General features: G+C 39.5%; 1 long non-coding RNA gene across 1 annotated transcript in view; it reads left to right on the forward strand.

Moving 5' to 3' along the window:
- The window catches only part of LOC116590377, an 81,684-nt gene that overhangs the window by 37,739 nt on the left and 29,263 nt on the right, over positions 1–14,682 (forward strand). Inside the window, exon 2 of the long non-coding RNA XR_004285570.1 lies at positions 5,142–5,349. This is a non-coding gene — a long non-coding RNA (uncharacterized LOC116590377). The remainder of the gene's footprint in view (positions 1–5,141; positions 5,350–14,682) is intronic.

Consider the following 14,682-nt stretch of genomic DNA (forward strand, 5'->3'; position numbering starts at 1 on the left):
CTTGTAAGGGACAAGGAGACCATGATTTCTCTAGAATAGATACCATCTAGGGAAGGACCAGGTGAGAATGGCTGGAAGAGGCCACCACGGGTGGCTTTTCTTTAAGAAAACCCATTTGGGGGCAATATGGAAAGCTCAGGGCAGTGTTCAAAATGCAAGCATAAATACAGGGGGCCTCACTTCTAACAGGATAATAGGTGTATCCACACTTGTGTGAATCCCAAGAGACCAGCACTAGACATCTAGATGCCAAGATCCCCTGCGTCCAAGGAATAACCCCTGGGCCCTTGTTCTTGGTCTTACTAGTTCTTGGATGCCTGAGAGGATGTGTACCCCAGACTGCAAAGAATAAACTCCCAGACACCCTGTCTGCCCCTGCTCTCTCTGTATCTTTAGTGACCTCTGCTTTCACTCCTGATGGCGTGCATTTGATTTCTGCGTGCAGCCAGGGGTGCTCTTCTTCTTCTTCTTTTTTTTTTTAATAAATATTTTATTTATATATTTGACAGAGAGAGAGAGCGCGCGAGAGAAGGAACACAAGCAGGGGGAGTGGGAGAGGGAGAAGCAGGCTTTCTGCTGAGCAGGGAGCCTGATGCAGGGCTCGATCCCAGGGTCCTGTTATCATGACCTGAGCCAAAGGCAGACACTTAATGATTAAGCTATCCAGGCACCTTCAGCCAGGGACCCTCTTTTCTGGTCCTGTGACCACCTCTGGGTCCTTGGACCCAGACTGATGGCATCAATAATTGATGGAACAACTGGAAATTTATTTGGAAAAAATACGGGAAAATGTTACTTTGTCATTTACAGCAACAGAAATATGAAATCTTTATTAAGATGTACACACATACACTATAAATAATGGGAGGAAACAATGAAAGAAGATGTAACTGTCAATGCATTAAAATGTGTACCACTATATAGAAAATCAGTGAATCCAAATTAAAAGGGATCAACCAGTTGAGAAAATATAATATGCTCTAAAAGTAGTATAAGATCATTAAAGTAAATACAGATATTTAGGCATCTTCAAGAAAAAAAAGATAAACATCTCAGGTAAGAAAAGCAACAGGTATATGTAAAATATGAACAGAGTATGATATTCAGAAAATGGTCAGTATGTGTAATATATACACAAAATCCAAGAAATACAACATGAACAAAATAAGATGTTCATATATGCTAAATATGCTTTGTGTATAAATCTACATATGTTTGCATGTATGTGGTTATGTATAAATTCAACCTTCTTTATAATCAAGAGTTACAAAGTAGCATGCCATGATCTCAGGGTCCTGGGATCAAGCCCCATAACAGGCTCCCTGCTCACTGGGGAGCCTGCTTCCCACGCCCCCTCTGCCTGCCTCTCTGCCTACTTGTGATCTCTGTCAAATAAATAAATAAAATCGTAAAAAAATTATCCTAAGAGAAGGGCATGAGGACATTAGCAAAACAACTAATTATTCCACTATTGTTTATTATAAAATATTTAAAATAATCTAAATGCCAACAGCAAGTTATTAAACCAAGATACTTAACAAAAAGCCAAGAGATGGGCGCCTGGGTGGCTCAGTGGGTTAAGCCACTGCCTTCGGCTCAGGTCATGATCTCAGGGTCCTGGGATCGAGTCCCGTATCGGGCTCTCTGCTCAGCAGGGAGCCTGCTTCCCTCTCTCTCTCTCTCTGCCTGCCTCTCCATCTACTTGTGATTTCTCTCTGTCAAATAAATAAATAAAATCTTTAAAAAAAAAAAAAGCCAAGAGATGACTTAATTGATTCCCATTCTGGTAAAGAGCATTTGATAATTCTGAAAAATTTTCATGGTATCACTAAGTTATAAAAAAAGACTTATGAGCAAGGAATGCCCAATAATCCAATTATATATTTATATAATTTATGTGTGTGTGTGTAAATATATAAAACATCTGCATTCATATATGACTGGAAGGACTGTAATGACTTAAATAATATACTGAGTGATATACTGAATGAAAAGTAAACTTTTATTAATATATGGAGTGATAAGTAAATAATAAATGAATAAAATTAGAATAAATTATTAATCTTATGATAGGAATACCTATCATAAAATAGGAATACCTATTTTGTTCTATTTATAGTTTTGTGGTTTTTGAAATTTTCTTTTTTTTTTTTTTTTTAAATCCACATTTTTTTTTTTTATTTCCAGCATAACAGTATTCATTATTTTTGCACCACACCCCGTGCTCCATGCAATCCGTGCCCTCTATAATACCCACCACCTGGTACCCCAACCTCCCACCCCCCGTCCCTTCAAAACCCTCAGATTGTTTTTCAGAGTCCATAGTCTCTCATGAAATTTTCTACAGTGAATACATGTAACTAATATAGTAAGATGTATTTTTATAATTTTAAAATGTGTGGTTCCTTTGTTGTTCGTGAAGCTATTCATTAACATACTTGGCAATTGTGCAGAACTTTCATTAGGTACTAAAGGTGCCACTTGACACTGTCTCTGCCTTGGGGGCTTGCAGGCTATTGGGTAGCTGGCCAAACAGCCATGCAGAAATTTCCCTGATTTCGAACACTTTGGCCATACAGGAATAGAATGAATCCGATGTTCTCAAGAACTTATCAGAGGGTCTGACTTGGTGTGGAGACTCAGAGGATGGCTTCCCGAGGAAAGGGACATTTAACTGAAGGCTACAGCCTGAGGGTGAGTTGACTAAGCAAAGAGGTCAAGAAAGAAGGTCTGAGACAGAGGGGCATTACTTGCAATACCCCTTTTTTTGTGGCAGGAGGGAGTCTGACGCGTTAGAGAAATGGCAGAAGAGGGGCTGTTGAGGACGGAGAACAATGGGGACGCGTGAAGATAGTTTCAAGTTGTAAAAGAAGATAGACTGAGTTTGTATCTTAGGAGCAGCGGGAAGTCATTGGGAACCTTTACCCCACCGCTTCTGTCAAAAGCGCTTTGGGAGGGTGGGTCTGGTCCTGTCTCCAGAGCCCAGAGCTGGTGAGAAATGCTACTCCTTGAAGAGGTCCAAGAACAACTTCTCAAGACCTCTTATTCCCTGGCCAGTACTCCCTCACACCATGAAAAATGGCCTTTTGCTCAAAAACAAAACAAAACAAAACAACCAAACCCTTTCAGATCTCTGCTTAAGTAATAGAAAAACACTACCTAGAATTAGGATTTCTCTGTTTTCAGCTCACTAGATTGTTACCACTAACCAACCTGTTGGTACCCCCAACTAACTTGCCTGAGATTCTGTTTTCTATCTGGCTCACACTTTGAAATTCAGAAAAAAAGAAAACTTATAATTATCTATCATGGCTCATGTCTTCTCTGTTCTGATATTATTATTATTATTATCATTATCATTATTATTATTATTTTGTGGGAAAGTGACTTATTCATATTTATGGCAAATGACAGATGTTCTCAAAGCATCCGTGGCAAGTACACGGATTTTATAATTCTACTTTTCAGTGAAGAAAAAGATTCCGAGATATAAAGTGAAACACTGAAAGATCAACCTGGGGAAGTTGAGACTCTTGACACTTGAGTGAATCCTCTGTTCACCTCGAAACTCCCCTTCTCATTCTATGCAAAGACACTCTCTCCTTCTCCCTGGAGAAGTGCTTTGTTTTAAGATAAGGTACTAGATTCTGGGGCTCTGTCTGTGTAATTCCCATCACACACTGGAGTTAGCATAGCATTATGCTCTTTTAGGTGCCTGAGAAATGCCTTTGGATGATTGATAGTCTACCTGTTATTTTTCCTGATGGTGCTAGGACAACTTGACATGGGGAATCTTGGGAAGAACTAGTTCCCTGAAGAGTACGTAGGCTTTCTGACACTGAATGACTTCGAAATGGCATGAAGTCAGACGAAATTGCTACCGTCGTTAAAATGTCCTTTTAAGTAATTATATGTAAAATAGATTTTTCAGCATCCAGAAGCTTCAGCTATTAATGGTATAGCAACGAGCAACAGTTAGATTAAGTCACAAAAGTAAGTTTAGGTATCATGGGCATAAAATCGTTATGGACCTAAGGCTGCTCACATGTCACTGGGTTTTCCATGCGGTAATTTAATGCCATGGGAGTTACAAAGAAAGAATAATAACAAACGCTAATACTCACTGAGTGCTAACTAATGGGACTGCTAAGCACCTCTCTTCATCATTTCATTTGATCTTACTAAAGCTTACAGCTTCGGTAATACACTGTTATTACCATTTCCCAAGCACCAAAGCTGAATGGGAGAGAGTTTTTTGAAGTTCACCAAAGGTCACAGAGCCAGAAAGTTGCAAAATCTAGTTTGTCTGATACAAATGTCTTGCTCTCAACCACTGAGCTATACTGCTAATGCCCAGATTTATGATGAAAAGAGCAGATGAAAAGAGCAGAAAGTTGGTTTTGGATGGGGTTTATTGAGACCCTGGATCTAAACCCAGTCCCAAGAGGGAGGAGGGGAAGGGGGAGGGGACAGAGAAGAAGCAGAGGAAGTAGAAAAGGAGGAAGGGCCAGGGAAATCAGTTGTAGTGCTCTGCAAAACTACGTTTTAGGGAATAAAAAGAATAAGAATTGTACTATATTCATGTAGAATACATGGGAGAAGTCTAGCTTTTGTAAAACAGAATATTTACATCAGCTTGATCAGCGCATTCTTTCCCTGTAGGAAAAGGGGAAGCAAACAAATATACAAGTGTGTGATGGTCATCAAAGAAGACAAACACAAATGAGTTTTATAATTCAGATACTTAACAGCAGGCAGCTGAAAATTCAATGCATCCGTTATGTGAGGGTAGCCTTGACAATTGTATCTATATGATAAACATCCAATGGACAAGACTCCCTATTTTATTTTATTTATTTTTTTAAATTTATTTTTAATTTATTTTCAGCATAACAGTATCATTATTTTTGCACCACACCCAGTGCTCCATGCAATCCGTGCCCTCTGTAATACCCACCACCTGGTACCCCGACCTCCCACCCCCCGCCCCTTCAAAACCCTCAGATTGTTTTTCGGAGTCCATAGTCTCTCATGGTTCACCTCCCCTTCCAATTTCCCGCAATTCCCTTCTCCTCTCTAACTCCAGAGATTATGCATTTAATAATGTTACTAAACAAAATATGTATTTTTATTTCCAACAGACCATTCATCACCTAAGCCTGGATGAAGTCTAAGATGAAGTCTAAGTCTTAATCTTGAGCCACATCAAAACGTGTCATCATCTCATGGAAGTTGCCAGAATTTCTACCTCTTTGTTGCATGTTGGACCAACTCAGCCTATTTCAAGGATGCCACCTGTGAAACTTTGTTCTCCTTCTTTCCTCAGATAAGTAATTTATGACAGAGTTGGTAAGTAGGGTTTATAGAGTAATAATCACCTATTGGTAGTGACTTTATGACATACTGTGTTAAGAAAGATTCTGAGGTATTATCCGGGGTAAATGGAAAACGATCACGATCAGTTAGTTTAATCAGCCAAGGAGTGCAAAGGGAGGGGGCTGACATGTTTCCAGACATTTGTCATCTCTGAACAAAGACGGAAGCCTAATAACGTAAGTAATCTAGGCAGTTAAGAGGAAAGACCACACATTTTACTTTCTTAGTAACACCCTACATTCTGAGATACCAGCAACTTCTATTTTTTTTTTTTCCTTTACCTTTCTCATGGAGTCAGTCAGTACCTTCTGCTCTGTTCTATTCAGCTAAAAAGTGTAGCCCTCATTGACTCCCTGGGTCGGTAGAATAGTAAGTCAGGATTTGGTACTTATGTCAAATTTTATAGACATGACCTCTCTTATTACAAGGTTTTCACCTGGTTGCAGATGACCTTGTAAACAATTTGCCTATGAAAATCTCTTCATTATTATCATTGACACTTTGTATGGAAGAGTTCTCCTTCTTTGATATTCCTAGGCTCCCAATGGCGGGTCCCATTAGAAGAGCGGGGTCCATACCAGAGGAGGTGGCTTCCAAGATAATGGGAGCTGCTTCCTCGTTGCTTCTCTCTCCTCCTCTTCTCTTTTCTCCCTTGTCCTTCTCCTCATTCTTCCTCCTCCGCTCTGTCCTCTTCGTGTTTCCCCCCCATCTATCCTATCAACCGTGCCATGGTTCTGTGGAGATGTGATGGCGGCATTTCTTATACCAAAGATGTAATCTTTGTTCCTGGCCAGCCTGACTGTTGATTTCCTGCCTGTTCCAGCAAAATAAGTCACAACATGGACAAGGAAAACGGAGAACCCTCGTACTTTATCGTGAGCTTCAGCTTAGTTCAGGAAGGTAAAACAGCTGGTCTTCCATCTCCTTTACTTTGGGTTATGTCAGAATATCTCTTGGTTTTCCAGAAGTAAGGAGGTCATGCCAAGTGCTTAAAATGAATGTGACACAATAGTTTGCTCTCTGTCCCCAAAGTCTTACGAAATTTCTCCAATAAACCATTATAGCCACCTGATATTTGTAAATACTTTCCTGTACATCTGCTCTGGCAAGGGTTACTCACGCTGTCTGTGAGGCCATTTAACTCCACTGTAGCTAAATAGTGTCCTTATCTACCTGCTACTTTATCTCCATGGAACATGTCTTGTTTCATATCTTTATCATCGCTCAGTGAAGTCACTGACACAGTCTCTTCTCTGTTCCTAATACCATTTTATGCATATTTTGGGCCACTCTTCTTTTAAATATTTTATTCTTAAGTAATCTCTACACTTAATGTGGGGCTCAAACTTATAACCCCAAGATCAAGAGTCCCACGCTTCCCTGACCCAGCCAGGATGCCCCAATTTGGGGCCATTCTCTCTTTTTTTTTTTTTAATTTATTTATTTGTCAGAGAGAGAGAGAGCACACAGGCAGGCAGAGTGGCAGGCACAGGCAGAGGGAGAAGCAGGATCCCTGCCAAGCAAGGAGCCTGATATGGGACTCGATCCCAGGATACTGGGATCATGACCTGAACCGAAGGCAGATGCTTAACCAGCTGAGCCACCCAGGCATCCTGGGGCCATTCTTGATAGACTTATGTCTTATCTTTTTCTAAATCCTAACAAATATGATCATACCATTCTTCTTTTCGTAAGTATGAATACCTTGCCTTATTTAACACAGATGTCCCCAATTAAACTTTATTAAATTATCTTCTTATATTTTGGTGACCTTTAGTTTAGGGAATAGCTGTTAAGCCAAAAGCCAGGACACACACACACACACACACACACACACACACACACACACATACACGCATGCATGAACACACAGTAAATCAGTAAATTTGGGGGCTCAAGTAGTCCTTTATCTTGATTTCATGCAAATCTGGCTTTTTCTTCTTAAATTATGCCAGTGTTTTACCCCTGAATCACTCATAGTTCTTCTTCCAAGATCTCTTATCTCGAGCTTTACAAGTATGAACTCTGAGATCAGCCTTGTACTAGGTAGTGCGGGGAAGAATCAGTCATCCACTGGGAAGCTACTATCTTCAAAGAACCATTGTTCAGAAAAACCATTGAACAGTAGTACAGTAAGGAAGGGAGGAAGTCAAAAAGGACTAACACAGAGACTTGAGAGAAAGAGAATCTTACTCTACTTTCTACCTGTATACTACACTAACTCTCCACCACTTTTGAGTAATATGAGAATACACAGATAAATAATGACATGGAGATTTTTCCAGATCCTTAATCACACTCTAGTATGTACCTAACATTTGTCATGTATGTCTTCTATTTATGGAACTCTTTGCCATAACCGTGCAATGTGCAAGCTTTTAACATGGCGGATTAATTATAATCCATCTAATAAACAAGATTATGTGCCCGCTCATGGGAAACTTTATGTCTTACTGCTCTGAGGATGGTGCTAAATCCAAGGAAAAATACTTGTGAAATGAATTAATAAACCAGTAAATGAGTAACAAATACATGTTAAGATAGATATTTTCAACTAATGGCAATATTTCAAAACCTGACACATGCCTCTTTTTTTAATTTTTTTTTAATGGAGCCCGATGTGGGACTCAATCCCAGAAGCCTGGGATCATGACCTGAGCCGAAGGCAGACACTTAACGACTGAGCCACCCAGCCGTCCCGCCTCTTCTAAAAAATATGAATGAAATGAGGATTCTGCATATAATGTGTCAAGATGACCTTGTATGTGACCAAATGCTTTCTCCTTCTCACAAGAAAATTGTTGTAAGTCCCAATCAGGTGGGAGCTCTAGTTTTGCTTCAGTTTTGTCTGTGTGTTCTTCCATTCTCCTGATTTCATTCTACAGGCCAACCTAGTTATTTTGATCCAGATCCAGTGCTCATAGGTGTTCATTCAAACTGGTCATCTTCTCAAGGCTTACCTTGTATCTTTTTCTTTTTAATCTTTTTTTTTAGATTTTTATTTATTTATTTGACAGAACGAGATCACAAGTGGGCAGAGAGGCAGGCAGAGACAGAGAAGGAAGAAGGCTCCCCACTGAGCAGAGAGCCTGACGTGGGGCTCGATCCCAGGACCTTGAGATTATGACCTGAGCCAAGGCAGAGGCTTAACCCACTGAGCCACCCAGGCACCAAGGTTTATTACCTTATAGCTTACTATAATTTTTACTCTCTCATAAAACTGTTTCAGTGTTCAAATATTAAAAAACAAAAACCATTAACCTCAATTATATAATTCTAGTTCGTATTTTCCAGTTTGCATGCAGAAAAGCATGAAACGGATATACATTAGAGAATATGAGCCTCCTAAAATAGTCTTCCTCCCTTTTTGTGCAGAAGGATCACATTACACATGCTCCAAGATTCTGATTCCACAGCTCTGGGGCAGGACCAGAGTTCTCCATTTCCAACAGGCTCCGTGGTAATGCCAGTGTTGCTGTTCCAAGAACCACATATTGAATAGCAAAGTCCTCAACAGGCCTGCCTCAAACATGTCTCGTAAATGTCTGTGACTTTTCATGGGAAGACAGTATCTTGAAACGTGAGTCTTAATCTTTCATGGGATGTTGTCCATAATTTGAAATCTCTTTACATCATTGTTTCCCAAAGTGAGCTGTGTGGGAAAACAAGTTCTGACAACTGGTAAAAAGATGGCAGCAACAACAACAACTACTTCTTCTTCTTCTTCTTTTCAAGATTTTATTTATTTATTTGAGAGAGAACGAGAGAGCAAGGAGAGGGGCAGAGGGAGAAGCAGGCTCCCCGATGAGCAGGGAGCCCGATGTGGGACTCGATCCCAGGACCCAGAGATCATGACCTGAGCTGAAGGCAGATGCTTAACTGACGAAGCCATCCAGGTGCCCCTCGAGAAGGCTTCCTATGAAAAAATGTTTTATGGTTGGACAAAGATGGGGAATGCTAAGTAAACAAAGTAAAGAGAGATTTTGTTAAGGATTTTTAGGATCTTAGATATGTCAATACCTTTTATGAATCTCTAGAAGAAGTTGGAGTATACAGTTTCCCAAGCTTCAGTGGCCATTTAAAAAAAAGAAGTGTCCTTCATCAAGCTAATTTGGAATTCAGAAAACACACAAATTAAGATTCTGTCTTCTGTGCGACCACCAAAACTCCTTTCCTCCTTTCCTGTCCCGGTCCTGGGCTATGAAGTGCCCATTTTTTTTTTATTTTGCTGGGGCTTATACTGAACAGTTTTATGTTTATCTCTGTGTTTAGAAACCTGTGTACTACTTGTTCTTCTTTTCAAACACTGCCGAGCTTATTGGTTGGCTGTCTCCGGGATAATTGAATTTGAGAATTGAATTTGCAATTTGTAATAGAAAATGGTATCATCAGATGACTGCAAATAAGGACCTTCTGACACATCACCACAGGACTGTTTAGGGTTTTATGGGGAGAAATGGAGCAAATGATGAGTTACCCTGACTTCCCGGCTTTTCTGGCCACCGCACAACCTGGCTGGTGTCAGGTGCTTCTGAATGGCCGCCATCATTCCACTACCTCTGCTGCAGTCCCCAGGAAAGCTGGGTTCAGGTTACCTTGATCACCATGGTGACAGAGCTGACCTTATACTGACTGATTCTTCAGGAATCCCACAGTAGTGCTGTGGTGTGGACCTTCTTGAGCTGCTTTCTGCTTCTGCGAGTGAGAGAGGAACTTGAACCCTGGGTAGACGATCGGTCCTCTCCCAGAGGTCATGACAATGACGGTCTCTTGTGTCAAACCAAATTCCAGTCTGCTCTGCACCTGTTGGAAATAAAGCACCTCTTATTTTTCCAAAGGGAGTGGTGAATTGGGTTCACCTCATTCACCTCAATCAGATAATTCACACTTGTCACTGCAAAGGGAGTGCCTAGAGTTTATAGATCTGAGTGGGCGAGTGATATATGGAAAGAGAAGTTGTAGGAGTGGCAAAGGCTTGAGTGGATGTGAGATTTGGAAGAGGTGCCCAAACAGACACAGAGAGGAGACATCCGCTCGAGTCCTGGTCCTGCATCTTCTTACCAACCAAGAAGATACAGAGTCAGGCCACGTGGAGAGCAAGATAAATCATACCCTGGGCTTTTATTTTGTTTTGTTTTGTTTTCAATTCAACATAGAAAGGTTAAAGAGGTAGGAGGCCTATTATTGAATTATTTAAAAAAGATATTTTGAAACATTATCCACTCTGGTTTGTCCCAAACTTTAAAAGAGTTCTTGTGTATCATTAGAGATGACACAGTTAAAGTAGACCTAATCTTATTTCCCCTGAATAAGACAAATGAACAGGGCACTAAAGATCCAGTGTGCTGTGTAAACATCTAATCAATGATCCTCTGGTTAGGCCAGATCTGTTCTGGAAATAGAGACGTAAGGAGAGACCCAGATAAGAATAATGTGCATCCTTATTTTGGCTTTGGAAGAAAAAGATAAGCCCGGTGAAAGGACATTCAGGCAAACGAGAACAGAGACAAATGTGTTGAGGTGGGTAAAAGAAGGAGTGAAGACGGGAGAAGGAGAGAGAGAGAGAGAGAGAGCTCATCAATAAACCGAAGAAAAATCATGTTGACTCATCGGTTAGTTATCTGTAATATAGAACTTGAATTGTTCTTTTCTTTCTTTCTTTCTCTTTCTTTCTTCCTTCCTTCCTTCCCTCCTTTCTTTCTTTCTTTCTTTTTTTTTTTTTAAGAGAGGGAGAGAGAGGGGTGAGGGAAGCCCAGAGGGTAAGAGAGAATCTCAAGCAAGCTCCAGGAGGGCTCGATCCCATGACCCAGAGATCATGACCGGAGCTGAAATCAAGAGTTGGAGGCTGAACCGACTGAGCTACCCAGGTGTCCCTGGAGAACTTAAATTTTAATTCTTTCCTGCTGGAAAGCCATGAAACAAAACAGAAGGTGGCTTTGAGACTGTATGCTGTAATGATGACATCCTGGGCAGGAGGTCATCTGTCTGTTCAGCTGGTCTACATGTGAGAATGTGGAACTTCCGCTGGGAAAACCAGGGAGCACCCTGTTTCTCATGCAAGGATACTTTGAGAGGGGAGGAATGCAAATAGAAAGACTGCATTGGAGGTCGCCGTTGGCCTGTGAAGCATTCATGTTAATTGCATTTTTATATTTATAGGTAGATTTAATTTTATCTCTAGACAATAAAAATATCTTCAATCGATGGCACAGACATAACCAAGAATGCCTTATATTTTTATTAGGAACACATTTTCCACACATAGAAATACATAAAAACATATTTTTCTGTTTGATCCTCAAACATTAACAAATTTTAAAATTGGGGCGCCTGGGTGGCTCTGGGCTAAGCCTCTGCCTTCAGCTCAGGTCATGATCTCAGGGTCCTGGGATCGAGCCCCACATCAGGCTCTCTGCTCAGCAGCGAGCCTGCTTCCCCCTCTCTCTCTGCCTGCCTCTCTGCCTGCTTGTGATCTCTCTCTCTGTCAAATAAATAAAAAAAATCTTTTAAAAAAATTAAGATTATGCCACATTGACTTCAGAACATTTTTTTAAATTACAGATTTAAGTAGATCTGTAATTAAAATCTCACATTATTTCTCCTCTCCTGCTCAGAAAGATAAAATTTTTCCTAGTGGGCTTCTATCTATTTAATTCCTTTGTAGGCTACTGTGAAATATATACTATTGTTTTTAGTGTTTTCACTCTTTAAAAGTATGATATCTTCGTAAGTATCACTTTGCAACTTGTTTTCTTCTCTTGGTATTGTATTTCTGGAGGTTTGCTCATGCTGACAGTTTTAGATCCAGACTATTTATTTATTTACTTATTTAATTTTTTAAAAAAATCCTTTTAAATTCTTTATTTCAGATCAATTTAGTCAACACAGTGTATTATTAGATTCAGGAGTAGAATTTAGTGATTCATCAGTTGCATATGGCATCCAATGCTTATTACATGAAATGTCCTCTTTAATTCCCATCACCCAGTTACCCAATCCCTCTAGCTACTTCCCCTCCAGCAACCCTCAGTTTGTTTTCTAGAGTTAAGGGTCTCTTATGGTTTGCCAGCCACTCTATTTTCATCTCATTTTATTTTTCCTTCCCTTCCCCTATATTCATCTGCTTATGATTGAATCATACGGTATTTGTTTTTTTCTGACTGACTTATTTCGCTTAGCATAATATCCTCTAGTTGTACCCTCATTGTTACAAATGGCAAGATTTTGCCTTTTTCATGGCTGAGTAATATTCCATTGTGTATATATACCACTCTTCATCCATTCATCTGTCAGTGGACGTCTTGGCTTTTTCCACAGTTTGGCTATTGTGGACATTGCTGCCATAAACACGGGGGTGCAGGTAGCCCTTTGAATCACTATGTTTGTATCCTTTCAATAAACACCCAGTAGTGCAATTGCTGGGTTGTAGGGTTGCTCTATTTTTAACTTCCTGAGGAACCTCCATACTGTATTCCAGAGTGGCTGTAATAGTTTGCTATTCCCACCAGCGGTGTAAGAGGCTTCCCCTTTCTCTGCAACCTTGCCACATCTGTTGTTTCCTGAGTTGTTCGTTCTATCCATTCTGACTGGTGTGAGTTGACATCTCATTGTGGTTTTGATCTGTATTTCCCTGATCCTGAGTGATGCTGAACATATTTTTCTTGTGTCTGTTGGCCATTTTTGTGTTTTCTTTGGATAAATGTTCATTTAAACAGATACATAGCATTCGATCAAATTAAAAAATAAAGTGAGGGAGAATAAAATTGTTTGCATTGCATGATTTTGCTAATACAGACTATGCCACAAGAAGCATCTTCTTAAATATCTCCTTGAATATATGTGTGTGTGTGTAGTTTTTCTAGGATTGATTGATATAAAGGAAAATGCTGTAAAACATTGTATACTACATTAATTTTACATTCAGATCTTCACCCTTAGTTTGTTAATTAATCAGAGATTTATTTTGTGTATGCTATAAGAGATCTATGCAGCTTATCATTTTCCATAAAGAGCTAATTATTATAAAATCCTCTGTTGAAGCTTTCCCCTCCAATTTGTAATAGCACTTCTATATGTGCCAGATTTTCATGTATATCTGATTCCTGTTTCTTTCCTCTTTGTAATGAGCCTATTTGTTTATACCTATGCCAATATCAAATGATTTTAATTATTTTAACTCTGTGGTGCTACATCTGGCAATGTCTGCAGACATTTTTGATTGCCACAACTGCAGAAGTAGAAGCCAAGGATGCTGCAAAACATCCTACAATGCACAGAGCAGTTCCTCACAACAGAGAATGCTCTGGTCCAAATGTCAATAGTTCCAACGTTGGGAAACTGATGTGACTACGTGGTAAGTCGAGAGATTCAGCATCATACATTTTTTTGGAATTTTAACTATCCTCCACCCCACTGCCTTTTGTGACCTTCCCCCCACCACACTGGATGTGCTTGGTTTTTTATTCTTCTGGATGGATTTTAGGATTAGTTTCTCAAGAGAAACGCTTTTAGGATTTTAATTAATTTGCATTCAGTTAATCAATTAATATGGAAGCAATTGACAGTTTTATTATATTGATTCTTCCTATTTAGTATGATATAAATCTATGTTTATTTTGGTCTTTCAAAAGGCCCTTTAATGTAAAATACATATTTTTACTCTGAAAAACATTTATATTTTTGTTAGAAACATTACAGGATTAATACCTGATTTCTTTTTTGCTGCAGTTGTTTAAATTATATGCTTTTGTCTGCTGACAGGCATGTGATTATTTTTATATATTGCATTTTATATTACATCATATATTCACAGGATGCCTGGCTGGCTCATTAGTGGAGCTTGTAGTTCTTGATCTCGGAGTCCAAAGTTCAAGCCCCATGTTGGGCATAGAGATTACTTAAAAAAAAAAAAAATTAATTCAGCAACCTTGTTGAACTCTTTCAGTCTATCTAAATATTTTTCTGTACATTCCCCTATGTTTTTCTTTGTAGAAATTCTTCTATCATCTGAGCATAATGAGGAGATTTTAACTTTCTTTCAATCACCATATGTTGTATTTCTTTTCTTGTTCTGTGGTAGTTCTGTGCACCTCACTACCTGTGTGATGACAGAGATGGCTTATCTCAACCCTAAAAAATGACATTTTTCATAGGATTTTAGTAGGTACACTTAGCAGGTTCAGTAAATGTCTTTTAATCTCAAGTTGCCATAGAATATTTAACATGAACTTTAAAAATAGTTCAACCTGGGATGCCTGGGTGGCTCAGTTGGTTAAGCATCTGCCTTTGGCTCAGGTCATGATCCCA

Source organism: Mustela erminea, chromosome 5, assembly GCF_009829155.1.
Source record: "Mustela erminea isolate mMusErm1 chromosome 5, mMusErm1.Pri, whole genome shotgun sequence".
Lineage (NCBI taxonomy): Eukaryota > Metazoa > Chordata > Mammalia > Carnivora > Mustelidae > Mustela > Mustela erminea.